This window comes from Elephas maximus, chromosome 9 (genome assembly GCF_024166365.1).
Source record: "Elephas maximus indicus isolate mEleMax1 chromosome 9, mEleMax1 primary haplotype, whole genome shotgun sequence".
Lineage (NCBI taxonomy): Eukaryota > Metazoa > Chordata > Mammalia > Proboscidea > Elephantidae > Elephas > Elephas maximus.
Genome location: NC_064827.1, coordinates 4,217,109 through 4,232,416, shown reverse-complemented (window position 1 = coordinate 4,232,416; position 15,308 = coordinate 4,217,109). Strand labels below are relative to the sequence as shown.

Here is a 15,308-nt window from a genome sequence, read left to right as displayed (position 1 = left end):
AGGTCCTTTGCAGCAGATTTGTCCAATGCTCTTCGTCTTTTGATTTCTTGACTGCTGCTTCCCTGAGTGTTGATCGTGGATCCAAGTAAAATGAAATCCTTGACAACTTCAATCTTTTCTCCATTTATCATGATGTTGCTCATTGGTCCAGCTGTGAGGATTTTTGTTTTCTTTCTGTTGAGGTGTGATCCACACTGAAGGCTGTGGTCTTTGATCTTCATCAGTAAGGGCTTCAAGCCTTTTCACAAGCAGGGTTGTGTCATCTGCATATCGAAGGCTGCTAATGATCTTCCTCCAATCCTAGTGCCAAGTTCTTCTTCGTGTAGTCCAGCGTCTCGGATTATCTGCTCAGCATAGGAAGCTGAAAGTCTAAGTTCAGGGCGCTGGCTCTGGAGGAAGTCTCTCTCTCTGTCAGCTCTGGAGGAAGGTCCTTGTCTCTTCAGCTTCCGCTTCCTGCTTCCTTGGAGATCTCCATGTGTCTTGGCATCCATTCTATCCTGCCTTCGCTTGTCCACTTGCATGTTTAAAAACCTCTTTTATATCTCAAGAGAGATGGACTGAAGACATACCCTGCACTAACCCTGCCTGATTAACATAACAAAGATAACCCGTCCCCAAATGGGATTATAGCCACAGGCATAGAGACTGAGATTTGCAGCACATTTGGGGGGACACAGCTCATAATACATGGGAAAGCCCTGAGCTTTACCCCCCTCTGCTTGCCTGTGCCCACGGACTGGCTGTGGCTGCTGGAGCTCCTTGTGAGAAGTGTGGGCACCTCAGAGAGAAGGATACGAAGATGGACGGGGATGCCTGCAGGCGGATGGTGGGCCACGGTGGGTGTGTCGTCCACCACGGAGCTGTTTCTGCTTCTGCACCCAGCATTTAACGTCGGGCTGTGTCTGTCTCCAGCACAGTTCCTGCAGTGTCCAACCCACCGCTGCATCTGGTATCCTGGCTCCCTGCCTTGCACAGGTGTGGTGTGGAGGGGGCTCAGGCCTTGTGGAGTGGACAGACTCACCTGGGATGTAGCGCAGTTGTGCCTTGACCTCCACCCAGGGGCAGGTTAGGATCTTTTGGGGAGCGGTTAGAACTCGGTACCCAGGCCACACGCGGCCTGTCACCCCAGCACCTTCTCATCGCTCCCTGGGTCATTCTGATGTGCATTCGGGGTACGGCCACCACACACATCGCGTACGCTCTGGCATGTTCTTTCCAGCGGCTTCTCTCATGTCTCTGCTGCATCGGCTTTTCCTGTGTCTGGGGTCTGAATGTTTGGAAGCTCTGCTGTTGCTAGAAAGCCCCAGACCCGGGCACCCCTCCCTCCCGGGCCCAGGTACCTGTGTTCCTCAGATGTGAGTATCGGAGTCCCTGATGGCCCCTGAGACCTGATCTTGCCTTGCCCCACAGACCTTGCCCTTCCAGGGCTGGGCTCTCGGTGGGCACGGGGATGTAGCAGCTGAGTAGCCACCAGGAAGTCTTCTGTCTGGGGCTGTGGGAGCTGGCTCCAGAGTGCTGGGGGTCTGACTGGCTCTCCTGTTCCTGGGGACTGCATGAGGGGCCCTCTGTTCTAGAAGGGTCTGGGACAGGTGGTTCCAGAGGGATCATGTCTCTTGCCTGCCCAGGTCTGCCTCTAGGGCTCAGGGCTGGCCCACGCCTCTGAAAAGGCTTGGCTGGCTTCCTTCCTTTGGGACCTGGAAAGGTGAACTGTGTGTCCTCCCTTCCACCCATGGGGGCCGGGTGAAGCCTTCTGGGGAAGCTGCCCCACCTTAGCCTCATGTCCCAGACTCCCATGGGGCCAGGCCGCAGCCCGAGGAGGGGAGGGGACAGTGCCAGGGAGGAGCCAAGATGTCCTGAGCCCTCCTGGGCCCCTTGCCCTGCCTCACCAATTCTTGGGTTCCACCCAGGGTGTGGGGACAGGGGACTTTCAGGGGGAGGACTTGTCCGTCTTTCTCCTCAACCTTGTTCTCACCTGTGGGAGGCCTGAGTCCCAGGGTTGGATGGTGGATCCACTGGGCCTGTGTGAGGGGAACCTGTGTGCCAGAGAGGGGCATGGGCACCTGGGATGTGAGAGGGTCTCCTGGGCCGGGGAGGGGTGCAGACCCCAGGGATGTGTGTGAGGGTCTCTGCGTAGGTGGCTCACCCCTGGGAAGGCGTTGGGTCTGACTTGGGGGCCGGAAGCTCCCCCCAGCGTTAGTGACTGCACAGATCATTCCCATGTCAGAGGGTTGTCAGCAGACCCCCTGGGCCCCTTCTGGCCTCCCCATGCCCCTCAGGAGTTCTGGGGTGTGAAGTGAGAAGGTGCATGGCAGGGGCCCACCTGGCACACAGTGAGTCTCAGTTGCTTATTTTTTGGTTAATCTTTTTTCTCTCAGGCCAAACCTCTCAGGGTGGGGCCAGGAGGACTCAGGCCCAGACCGTGGCAGGGAGGAAGGGTGCCCCATGGGGAGGGGGCTGTGTGCAGAGAGGTGTTCAAAGCCAGCGAGGCCCAGGCTAAGTGCCGGGGGGAGGCGGGGAGCTGCCCGGCCTGCCGAGTGTGGGGGCCCTCGCTCCTTCGCCAAGCTTTCTGCAGCCGGGACCTTGTGGGGGCTTGCTTGCAACACCATGCAGGCAGGTAGGGGCCGGCCCATTGTGCAACTAGCAGTACTGGGAATTCCCCCCAGGCCCCGGGCCTGCCCTGCCCTAGGAGTCTGCATTTTTTTGGAAAGCTTCCTAGCACCTGGCCCCAGGGGAGTGGAGGCCTCAGGAGGCAGGTGCGCAGAGACCCTGCGTCTCCCAGGCTGAGGCAGGCTGCCCTCCTTGCCTCCCCCTGCAAGGCTGTGCCCCCACAGGAGACAGCAGAGAGGAAGTAGAAGTCACAGCCCAGGGGGCTTGCTCTAGCCGGGCCCTGCCGAGAGCTCTGGTTGTGGGGCTTGGCTGGCTTCCTTCCTTTGGGACCTGGAAAGGTGAACCGTGTGTCCTCCCTTCCACCCATGGGGGCCGGGTGAAGCCTTCTGGGGAAGCTGCCCCACCTTAGCCTCATATCCCAGGCTCCCATGGGGCCAGGCCGCAGCCCGAGGAGGGGAGGGGACAGTGCCAGGCCTTCCATAGCGACCCTCACTGGGGGCAGTGCCCAGTGCTGGGCTTTGGGCAAGTTACCAAGCCCCGCTCTGAGCCTTGGCTCCTGCTGAGTGGAGTCAGAGTCTTCATCTCTGTGAGCTTTGTACAGGTGCACCATACCTGGTCACAGCAGGGTATGCCAGTGGGTGCTGGGGTCCTGTGCTGGCCTAGGGCTGGAACCAGGACTACGTTCTCTCTGGAGGCCATCTGGCCCTGGGAGCCTCGCTTATTCCACACGGAAGGAGGCCCTGTTTTCTGAGCACCTATGTGTGCCGGCACAGCAGTGATTGTCCTGGTCAGGGGCCCTTTGGGCAGGTGTCTCAGGGGGCAGCAGGGGAAGGATGGTCTGGGGAGAAGGTATTGCTCAGCTGGCCTGTGCTCCCCAGCAGTAGGAAAGGAAAACTTTTCTTGGAGCCTCACCCTGCCCCCAGGCCTCCTCAGCCCCTGCGTGCACAGAGGGTGTCTCTCTGGGGCCCGGCCTTCTCTCCCTTTCAGTCCCCCACCCCCATGCCGACTGCCCCCGGGAAACCTCGGGGTCCCTGAGCGGGGCTTGGAACGCAGGCGCAGGCACGGTCAGGGCAGAAGGAAAGCAAAACCAAACCCACCCCAGCCCACCCAGCCCACACCGAGCGTCTTATCTGCGTCCCCACAGCCCTGTTGCAATCTCATCTCTGAGCGGGTTGAGAAATGCCGGTGGAGGAGCAGATAGTCGCCCAGGCGCTGAGCTGTCTGGCAGGTTTGGTTCCTGTTCCCCAGGAGAAACCTGGCCAGAGTTCACTGCCTGGAGAGCGCCCAGCCACCTGCCCCTACCGGACTTCTAGCTGGTACCTGGGAAAAGGCAGGGACAGAGAGGGGATGTTGGACACCTGGCCCACCCCGCTCCTCTCCTGGGCACTTGCTGGCCTCAATTTCCTCATCTGTCGGGGACAGGGATGAAAACGGTCTGTGTCTACGAGGATTGTCAGACTGTGAGCACAGCACAGAGAATCTCTCGGCCAGGGGTGGCTGCGTCGTGGTGGGAGTGGATGACTCCAGGCCTTAGGCAGCCCCTGCCGCACTGTGGCCCTGGGCTCGGGGCCTTTGAGGCCAAGGGATCAGCGGTGTTGGACAGGAGCCGAGAGATCAGATCTTAGGGAGGGAATGCCCCACACAGCCAGAAGTCAGACTTGTTAGCCAGAACCTTCTGGAACACAAACATGCCACAAGCAAGCAGAAAGGCCTACCCCCAGGTCAGAGCCTGTATTCTTAGAGAGTTGTGTGTAAATCATAGTTTCTTACTATGTTTATTTCAGGTTTGCCCTGACGACCTTCAACATATCATATTGAAGGATGAGATTGGGGGTAGCCGACCAAGGAGGGGTGGGAAGTAGCCACTTTGGCTGGCTGTTCAGCCGAGGTGCAGATAGCCCTGTGAGGGCTGGGGACGGGGAGTGTGCGTGGTGCCCCTGGAGAACTCAGGGAGGGGTGGAGAAGTAGACTGTGGAGAAAGGAGGTCAAGGGTCCTCCTGACACTCTGGGGTGTGGGGAGTGACGTGTGACCCCCAGATGTGGTTCTTCAGCAGAGCCTGCCCGCCTGTCCTGTGGCCCAGCAGGACCCAGTGGGAGCCTTCTCCCCAGATCAGAGCTGACAGGGTGGGCCAGCGTGGGTGTTTGCCTAGTGAGCGGGCCTTGAGCCAGGCACACGGCCAGTCAGGCTGACCACCGTGGGGTGGGAGGTGGGCAAGGGGCAGGGTGTGGTGGGACAAAGGGTCAGAAATGGCAGTGCCCTCTTGGGAAGGAGGGGGTAGGCTGGGGCTTAAGGGCAGGCTTCCTGGAGGCAGAGACAAGGAACAGTTCTTGCAGAGCCCCAGCAGAGAGGCTGCACTTCTGGAGAGAGACTGGGGCTCAGCTTGGAGAGGCCAAGAGCTGAGGCCGGAGGGCCAGTGCTGGTCTGGGTGATAGGGTGGCCCAGAATGGGGTCTGGACTTCGCCCTGTGGGTTCTGGGGAGTACAGAGGCATTGCAAGGGGGAGCTGACAGTTCCAGAGACTTCTGGGAATCGGCTTCCCAGGTTCTGTTTGGATGCTGCTCTAAGAGAGCAGCTGCCCCAGGCTCCCGCGCTCCCAGCCCTCTCCCTGCTGTCGGCAGGATGGGGCAGGGCCGCTGAACTTTGCCAGGGACAAGCAGCTCCTGGGGCAGGCCTGGGCCCAGGCTGGGGTCTCTGTGGATGCCGACAGCCTCGGGAATGTTTGCAGGTCTGAGCTGGGCCTGTGAGCTGAGTGTGTGCCGCGCTTGGTGGGTGGGAGGGCCACAGGCACAATGCCAGGGCCCCGGTATCCCCGGCAGTGGGCTTAGGGGCAGGGGTGGGGGTCCCAGCACAACCCAAGCCCAGTGGAAACAGAGTTGGGCAGGCGGAGCCCTTGGTGGGTGGGCTGGAATGGCCCAGGTTCACACCCCCATGTGAGGGGGCCATCTCTGTGAGGCGTTGCATTCCTCCTCCCATTTTGGGGGAACCATGCCGGTCGGGGGGACATCAGTTCAGGGAGATTTATTGGGAACCCCTGGGCCGGTGCTGTGAAGAGACGTTGGGGTGAGGCCTGGGGTGAGACTTGGGTCTGTGGTGAGAGGGAAAGAACAAGGAGCCACTGAGGACAGCTAGGCCGGAGGGCGGTGGCCGGCAAGAAATGGCGGCAGAAATCAGCCTTCGACCATCTCAGGCCATCAACAAGTCGGAGAGGAAGGCAACAGTGTTGGGGTGGGGGCCCCCTGCCTGCACCTGAGGGTGCCTTAGGGTGCGATTTGAAGGCTGCAGAGCAGCGAAGCTTAGGCCTGCAGAGCCTGGGGCGGAATGGGGCCTCCCTGCTGGTGGGCCTGCCCAGTCCACTCCTCCGCATGGGTGCCGCGGGGGCCTGGGGGAGGCGTGTAGGCAGGCTTCTGCCATCTCTGATGGGCTGCCTGGGGCCTCCCTCTCGTGTTTTGGATCGGCTTCATCGTAATTATCCAGCAATAACGAGCTAATTAATCGCTGTGGGTGTGCAGGGCACCCCCCTTCTCCGGGCATTTCTCCCTTGTGTCTTCACTTCCCCTTCCTCCTGGGGCTCTTGTTCCTTCGTGGCTCAGCGCTGTGCCTGGCCGCCCCACCTGGCCCTGCCCACCCCCTTGCCACTGCCCCCCAGCCCCGTGGAGAAGGAATCTCATATGTCACCCTCCAGGAGACGAGCGTGGCCCATGTGTCTGGGGCGAGGGTGCTGGAGCTGGGGGGAGACCTTAGACTCCGGGGAGCTGGCTGATCCCCCAAGTGGGCTTTTCCTGAAATTGGCAAAGAAAACACCCCTCCCCTCTGCCCAGTGAGTTATAGCAACCAGGGGGCGTTTGTGGCTGGGACCCCGGTAGATAGCGTGCACAGGGTGTGGCCCTGGAATCGGGGGTCCAGGCCCAGATGATGTCAGCTGCTCCCCCCATGGGTTGCAGCCCTCCCCCCCAGGGCTGAATGGCCTGTTATGGAAGGCGGGTCTGGGAAAGTGCTTGGTGCCCAGCCCTGCTGTCCTGCCAGCTCCTTGGGTCCTGCTGAGGTGGAGAGTCTAGCCCTGTGTTGGTGTGGGCTTGGGAACTGAGTGGCCTGAGTAGTGACAGGCTGCAGGCCTCGCCTGTCATCGGGCAGGTGGGTAGGGGGCGGAGAGGCAGGAAGCAGCTACCCTCCTTCCCCATCCTGCAGCCACAGATGGGCTTGGAGGAGGAGGAGGGAGAGGAGGAGGCTGGTTGCCTTGTGCCAGGCCCCTGGGCTGAAGAGCCCTCCTCTGGGTGCCAGAGTCAGGAGTGCTAGGTTTGAGTCCCTCACTCCATCAGGCCTTGTGGGGCCTTATGTCCTCCCAGCCTTAGTTTCCTTCTCTGAGGTGTTGTGAGGCGGCGTGGTACCTCCTGCTCGGGCCCTTGAGAGTCCTTTGGAAACGGGGGTCCCTCTCAGGTCTGGAAGCCCTCCACAGTTCTCTGACCTGCTGGATCTGGAGACTGTATCAGGGAAAGCCAGGGTCCCCTTCTGGTGCAGATGTCTCCTCAGAGCTGGGGGTGGACACGTGGGCATGTGGGCCGCTCTTGGGAAGGCTGAGGACTCCGATGACCTGTGCGTGGCAGGCTTGCTGTAGGGGACAGGGTCCCTGACTGGTCCCGGGCCCTGCCCCTAGTGGCTGTTGAAGCCTGAGGTGAGCCCTCATCTCTTCCTGCCTGGGGTCCAGGAGCCCCCTGGGGTAGTCTGGGGACCCAGGAGGTCCCAGAGGGCCCTGAGCTGCCTCCCGCTGGGGGGGCCCCTGGCTTGGCTTGGCTTGGGCTGTGCGTCTTCCTTGGGCCCCAGATGAGGGGCGCGAAGCTGGCCTTGCCCAGAGAGAGCAGGCTTCTGGGTGTCAGAACGACACCCAGGCCCTACATCTGACTTGTCAAAGTAATGCAGTGGCCATTTTGCTAATTAACTCATTAATGAATTCTGGAGCCTTTGATGATCACCTTCTCAGTGTCAGAGACCAGTCTCAGAGCCATTAGGGAACTTGGAGATTCTATTGAATGTTTTACAGATGGGGGAACTGAGGCCTCCCTGGTGCTCTCACTCTGGCCCTGCCTTTGCCCGGGTCCCCAGTCCTTTAGACCAAGCCCTCGACACTACCCTGGGTCCCTTGACACTGCCCTGGGTCCCTTGACACCACCCTGGGTCCCTCGACGCCGCTCCAGGTCTTGATGCTGCTCTGGGTCTCGATGCTGCACTAGGTCCCTCGACTCTGTGTGCATTTGGGTACACGGTGGACGTCTCGTCCTCTTGTGCCCACAGTCGGGGAGGGCATGGAGGCCCGTCTAAGGACCGATTGAGCTTACTTGGTATGTCCAACTCCACCCAATGCTTCCGAATCCCCCGACACCTCTCCCAGTGTCTCCAGGGGAGTCCAGCCCGGCTGGGATGGGGCAGGTGGGGTGGTGGTGTGCTGAGGTGCTGCAGCTCCTGGAGACAAGGCACCTCAAATGCACATGTTCCATCAAGGCTCAGTGCCGTGAGGGCCGTTGTGCCGTGGGCTGGTCTGTCGTAATTTGTGTGCCCTAATTGCCCAACGGGCACTTAATTGGTGTGATCGGAATCGGAGTACTCACAGGCTCTCGTTTGGGAGGCCAGCCTTGGTGAGACAGACTGTCCTGGCCCAGGGCTTGGGGCACAGCACCTGCGCCTCCTCACTCGAGCTCCAGGGTCCAACCTGGGCAAGGGTTCTACCTGTCTGCCCTCAGTTTCCCCATCTGTGGAGTGGGGGCAGTGGTACGTCTGTCTCCTCTGAACAGGCCCTGTGGCACCCTGGTGGCCATCACGCTGGGCTCCTGGGCTCCGTACATGTCTTTGCCCCTTGGGCCCTCTCAATGCCCAGTGGGGACCACCTCCACACAGGGCCCCCTTCCCCCACCACTCCTTCCGCCTGGAGGGCCCCGTTCACCTCACCTGTTTCAACGTCAAGGTCTCTTCTGGAGAGGGCGCCCTTGGGCCCCCTGCCTGGGTTGAGGTTCCCCTCGGATTCTCTACAGCCCCTGTGTTTTTCTCTTCACCCCACAAGCCCCACGCTTCTGCTGACTTGTCCGGTGGCTGTCTCGCCCGCCCCCACTAGACTGTCAGCTTGGAGTGCCTGGGCCCTGCTGTGACCTCAGCAGGTTTGTTGAGTGAGTAAACGATGGTGGTGTGGTTTCTGAGCGTCTGCTCTGAGCCGGGCACAGGGCTAGGCACGGAGCTGGCCAGTTGCCCCCACTTAGATTGCGGCCTCACAGACAGTCCCACGTGACAAGCACTGCCACTGCCTCCAGACAGAGAGGCCCAGAGGGCCTGCACAGACTGTGTGACAAGCACTGCTGCTGCCTCCAGACAGAGAGGCTCAGGTCTGCTTGGCCCTGTGTTTGCAGGCACACCCTGACTCCTGTCTGCACCCACCCGCCTGGGGCCTCTGCCTGGCCAGGCTGGAGGGGCTTCTCCTTGGGCGGGGGCCTGGCCTGGAGCATTCACTGTGGCAACTGTCCCCTCCTCCGGGCCCCTTGTCCAGGACAGAGCTCTGAAGTGAATCGGAGGTGTAGACTCCCCTCCTCCGGGAGCCAGCAGTAGGGGCCCCTGTCTTCCCACCCCGCCTCGGGAGGAGAGGAGAGATGAGGGAGAATCAGTTTAGAGAGTCAACTGATCTCATCACTTGAAGGTTCCCAACTAAGCACCCAATCCTAATGGCTGGTGGACCCATGAGCCTGCTCTGCCAGGTGCGTGGTGTGAGCTCCTGACCTCCCTTCTTGGGGCTCAGCCTTTCTCCTGTTTCTGAGCCTTGAAGGCATCGTCCTCCAAGGAAGGCCCACGTGGCGTGGGCCAGTGTGACACTCAAGACAGTGTAGTGGCAGCCTGCGAGGCCCTGTGCTGTGTCAGCTTCAAGCTTGCTGACATCTGGACTTGCAGGAGCAGCCTGCCTGGCCCACATCTACAGATGGAGGCCCCAGGCTCAGGCATGGGACCTCTCGGCAGTGGTGGCCTGGGTCTGCGGGCAGGCCACCGAGCATGTTGCACTGCGGGTCTCTGCATTTTGGTGATGGGCCCTGAGCGCAGAGGGCTCTGTTGGAGTGCAGGCAGAATGATTTCTGGGGGAACACGAGTCATATGTGCCTGTGGCCTGAGCCCCTGGGCTCCTGACATTTTGTTCTCTTCCTCTGTTTTAGCAGTTCTGGGGAAAAAAGCTGTCTTAGTTCTCTAGTGCTGCTCTAACAGAAATACCACAAGTGGTGGCGGTTAACAAACGGAAATTTATTTTCTCATAGTTTAGGAGGCTAGAAGTTCGAGTCCGAGGCTCTGGCTCCAGGGGAAGGCTTTCTCTCTCTGTCGGCTCTAGGGGAAGGTCCTTGTCTCTTCTGAGCTTCTGCTCCTGGGTGATCTTCATGTGGCTTGGCATCTGTCTTCCTCCATCACTGCTCTGCTCACTTGTTTAATCTCTTTTATATCTCAAAAGAGATTGACTCAAGACACACCCTATACTAATCTTGCCTCATTAACATAACAAAGACAGCCCATTCCCAGCTGGGATTATGACTGAAGGCATAGAGGTATTACTGGGGGACACAATCCAGTCCATAAGAGCTTAGCAGCTAGAAGATGGCACATCCCAGGGAAGAAGGGGCATTGCAGAGCCAGTGTGGTGGAGCACCGTCCCCGACACCTCCAAGCCTGTTTGCTGGACTTTTCCTTGGTGGCAGTGTTTCTGAGTCTCAAACTGAATTAAGACATCTGCCCACTTACCTGAATTGTGAGGTCCAAACATCTTGTTTGTAAAGATCAGGTGTTGAAGAAAACAGTGTAGGAGAGTTGGGGCACGAGCATGTGTGTTTGAGGGTGCGGAGGGCAGCGAATCTGTTAAACACTGCTCCCTGGGCACAGGTTTGCACCTAGGTGTGAGTGCATATGCACAGGTGTGTGTGCACTTGAACACGTGTGTGCACGTGCACAGGTGCATACACGAACACAGATGCTTGTGCGCACTGGCGAACTCTGCCCCTGTGTACGTAGCGTGGACGGGCAGAGGTGGGCCCAGGAGAGGGCCTGATGCTGGCGTCTCTGCAACAACGGCTCCTTCTTGAGTGCTCACCTGTGCAGGTGTCCTGGGAGCCCTTTGTGCGCATGGCCCTTTCAGATGCTCCCAGCAGCCTGAGGAGGGCAGTGCACAGCTGTGAATGCTGAGGCCCAGACTACTCAGGTCCAGGTCCTCCCTGGCCTTGGGGCCCCTCTGGACTCCCTGGGCCACCTCCTGGTCCTGGCGCCCACATCAGGAAGTGCGGCAGGCAGGGGCACAGGTGGGTCGGCTGGACGTTCAGCCCTCTGCGGCCCCAGCACCCTGCCCCTGCCTCAAAAGGTCTTGATCAGGCATGGCTGAGGGGTGGCAGCCAAAGGGCACTCTGGGCAGTTAGGCAAGAAATTTCTGGGGCCTTGTTGGCCCCTCCTGCCCCTGGGGCACAGCTGGCCCTGGTATTGGGGTGTTGGGGGAGGGGGAGCAGGGCGTCCATGCTGGGGCTGCCTCTCTGGCCCCTGGCTTGCAGTTGCAGCTTTTAAAACATTACAGATCGGCTGTTCTGAATCCCTCCCCCTTCTCCCTCTTACGTATGAGAAACCGAGGCTGGGGAGGGTTATGCCTGTCCAAGGTCACACAGAAGGGAGCGGCAGCCTTGCAGTGTCTGGGGGCGTCACCTGTGGTGAAGGTGGTGGACTGTTGGGGGGTGAGTGTGGTGGCGCTAGGAGCAGGCTGGGGAGGGGGTGGTGGGCTGGCGAGTCCTGGGGGCAGCCTAGAGACAGCGTCCTGGCCTTGGACTAACCATGGCTAGGCTCCAGCTTTAACAGTCGGGTACCTGTGTGCCCCACCAGGCAGCGCCCAGGACAGGACCCCTTTCAGTCCTGACTAGGGTGGAATGAATGACGGGGGGAGGTCTTTCTGGCTGAGACGTCTTCCCCTCCATTCAGGGAGCCTGCCGTCCCGTCCCCTCCCTCACGAAGCCTCTTCGGGGGAAGAAGTTGTGGGGTGGTCTGCATGGTCGTGGTTGGGTCCGGGGAGGGGCCTCTGAGCCTGCCTGCAGAGCCTTAGGGGTGGCGGGGCCTTGTCCAGTGCCCTTTCCTGGGACAGGCTCGGCCTTTCTTAAGCATCTCTTACTAGTATCCTTGGGTTCCAGACAAGGACAGGGTTCCCAGGGGCCCGGGTCCCAGTGAGGCAGTGGTATGTTCTCGGCCGGGTCTCTTGTCTCGGTGGTCCACTGGGTGGTCTCCTGTGCCGGCAGCGTGCTAGAATCCGGGCTGTACAGGGAGCGCCCTTGGCCCCGGGAAGGGGACTGCCGTCTTCCGCTCGCTGTGTGCGCCTCCCCACCCAGCGCGCCCTGGCACAGCCTCAGGAATTCCACGTTATCGCTAACGTCCTGGCTTCCTCAGCAGGGTGCAGGGCTGCTTCTGTCCTCCACCGGCCACATCTGGAACGTGTTACATCTGTGTCAGCCGCTGAGCGGCCTGGCTGCAGTGGCTCCCGCAGGCAGCGGAAACGGCCCCCTCCCTGCGCCCCCGTGGCCCCCCTGCCCTGCGCCACATCGCCCTCAGTGAGCAAGAGGGACGGGTCAGCTTGGCAGAGCCTGGCGGGGGTGGGGTGTGTGGATGGTTCCTCCCCAGTGGTCTGGGGCTCCTCGGAGGAGCCAGGTGGGGCTGGAGAAACCATCTCCGGCAGGCAGCCCTGGCTCTTCCTGGTTCCAGAAGCCTGGAAACACAGAGTTGGAAAGGCCCTTAAGGACCAGCCACGTGACAGCTTCCTTTTCCATGTGGGAAAACTGAGGCCCAGGGAGTCAGGGTCTCCTGCCCAAGGCCGGGCAGTGCTCTAGGACCAAGGGTGGAGCCTTGCCCCCAGAAGCCCAGCTCCCTGTGCTATGGATACGATCTCTGCAGGTTGGTGGGCTCAGATTTCTGAGGCTGGTGGGCAGCTGGACGGGGCAATTTCCAGGCCCGAGGCGTGGCATGGGGCCGTCTGCTGTCACTGGCCGAGTTGAGGCCTCCAAATTCCATGCAGACCACCCTCAAAGTTACAGATGCGCTGGGGACAAGGGTCTGTTTGAGCTGAGATGCTGGACTCAGGACTCTTCCCCCAGTGAAACACGCTGACAAGGCAGGCCGGGCCCAGGAGGCGCAGAGCGGTGGGGGTCTGTGTCCTGAAGCGGGCCCGGTCCCCGCCCCCAGGGAGCAGGCACATCAGCAGGGCAGAGCACCTGGCCATGACCGCAGCCTTCGCTGGGCCCCAGACGCAGATGTGCTGCGTTTATGAATGAACTAATTTTTGTTGAGATGTATTTCACATACCGTAAAAGCCACTGTTTCAGAGTGTACGAGTTAGTGGTTTGTCATATATTCACAAGGTTGTGCAGCCATTCCCACAGGCAATTTAGAACCCTTTTGTCACCCCAAAAGAAGCCCCATCCCTTTGGCAGTCACCCCTGCCCCCCAGGCCTGGCATCTCCCTCTTGGCCTCTGTCTCTGATTTGCCTGTTGGGGTTTGTGTTTCATTTGATCTTCAGAACAAGCCGATTGGTGTACGGGGCGGTGAAACTGAGGCCGCAGCCTGTGTGAGGTGGCGTGGCCCCGGGCCCTTGCAGTGGCTGCCCTCGTTCTTCCTAGGGAAAAGGGCCTTTCTGGGCCCAGACAAGGAGCCCTGAGTTCCCGTTGCATTGCGAGTACTGTGTCCCCAGGCGCAACACGACATGTCAGGCACCACTCCACACCCTGCACTCTGTGTTCCCGTTTTATTGGCGGGGAAGCTGCCAGAGAGGTCAGGGAGCTAGCCACCTGCACAGCTGGTCTCTGGACCTCTTTGCCAAGCTGATAGGACTACGTGGTGGCCCCGGTGGAGGGTTTGGGGGCTTCTCCTTGCTGGGGCTCTGGGGCGTGCATTGTTGGTTTGAGAGCTGCCTCTTGGCCCCGGCCTACCCTGGAGACCACCACCTTCACACCTCTGGCCTCCTCTGGTAGGGGCAGCCTGGGTTGCCCTCCCTCGCCAGGCCCCACCCCGCCTCGCCGGATCCCAGCCCGGCCCAGCCGGCAGTTTTGTGCTGAGCCTGCAGGAATGGCTAATTAAGCTAATAGTTCCCAGAGCTCCTGACAGCAGCCGATGGTATCGCTTTGCTGAGATACCAACTGATAAGACACCCTGCCTGCTCGGTGTCGCTTGTTATTAAACAAACATGCTCGGTTCACCACAAAGCCGACTTGCTCCTCTTGGCGCATATGTGGCCGGCTCCGGGCCCAGACAGGCGGCCGTGATCCAGGGGAGCTGGCACCACGGTGTGGCCCGCCCTCCTCAGCCCCCTCAGCCAGCTCCCCCTTCCTAGGGGAGGGGAGGGGCTTCCCCCGCTAAGGACCGCAGCCCTGGGACTCTTCATTCTCACCTAGAGTTACAGGGTGCTCATTCCCCCCAGCTGCCACCTGGTCAATAGTTGGGGTGGTGGCAGTAGAGAGACACCCCCTCCCGGGCTCCTGTCTCTGTGAGCCTCACGCTTCAAGAAGCCCCTTGGTGGAGGAGGACAGGTGGGCGTGCGGCTTGGGCCTGCCAGCTTGCCGACAGAGGCAGTGCCTGGGCCATCAGGGGCCCGGCAGATGGCCATCTGGCTTCAGCAGGCTGAGACCAGGTCCCCCTGAGAAGGCCAGTCCGTGTGGCATGGGGAGCGTGGTGCTACATTTGTGCTGATGATCCCAGGGCTCCAGTGAGGATGCCCTCGCCAGCCCCTCCCTCAGGGTCTGTGCCCACCAGCCCTGCCACAGGATTTCCTGGCATCGATGTGCTGGCACATGCCCTTTGGGGTGAGATGGCAGGTCCTGGGGAGCTGGCTGTGCCATAAGAAGTCAGTGGTGTCACTCCATGGATGATGCCTGTGTGTGCACGTGTGTGCATGTGTGTATGTTTGCAGGTGTGCACGTCTGTGTGCATTTGTGTATGTATGTGTGGGCACGTGTGTGCATGTGTGCACGAGTGTGAGTGCATGGGTACCACACTTCCAAGGGCCTCTGTGGGCTCCTCACCCTGTTGCTGTGAGCTCTGACACCCCAGTCCCTTATTTTCCTCCCAGCCTGAGGCCGGAGGCCAGTACGCTCCCTCTCCAGGGCCTCCCTGCCCAAGGGTGCCCGGGGAGACAATGTGAGCTTGGAGTCAGGAGGCTGGATTCCAGGTCCAGCCCAGGGAGCCTGGGTCCCTGTCTGGCTGAGTGACCTGGGACAGTCCCACTCTGAGCCCCAGAGGAAGTCCAGAAGAGCTTGGGAAAGCAGAGGTGGGAACTGTCCCCTGCTGGAGACCCCCGGGTGTAGTCCTGCCTCAGGGCCTCCGTGCCAGCTGGACCACATGAGGAACATCTCTGAGGGTGACGGCCTGGGGAAGGGGCTGGAAAGGCAGCCGTGCTGGGAGCCTCTGGAGCTAAAGGCCGAGGGGAGGGGGCAAGCTGTGGTGGGGAGCTGTGAGATGTGGCCTGGGCCGCTCACAGGGACTCTGGGCCCCTGCCCCCTTATCCGGCGGAGGGCACATGGGGGGCCCAGTTCGACATCTGAGGTTGATTGCCTACCCCCTCCTGACTCCCTGTCCCAGTTAGTTCTTCCTTTCACTGGCCCAGTGGGGTCAGCCAGGCTTTGGGGCACCCTGCTGGACTGTGGATGGCCTTGGTTTCCCCCGTTGTGGTGGGGTGTTG

At 60.5% G+C, this 15,308-nt stretch overlaps 1 protein-coding gene across 1 annotated transcript in view; it reads left to right on the top strand.

Annotated features, from left to right (window-relative positions):
• The window catches only part of RXRA (retinoid X receptor alpha), a 106,865-nt gene that overhangs the window by 32,893 nt on the left and 58,664 nt on the right, over positions 1-15,308 (top strand). The gene's annotated exons all lie outside the window — the stretch shown is intronic.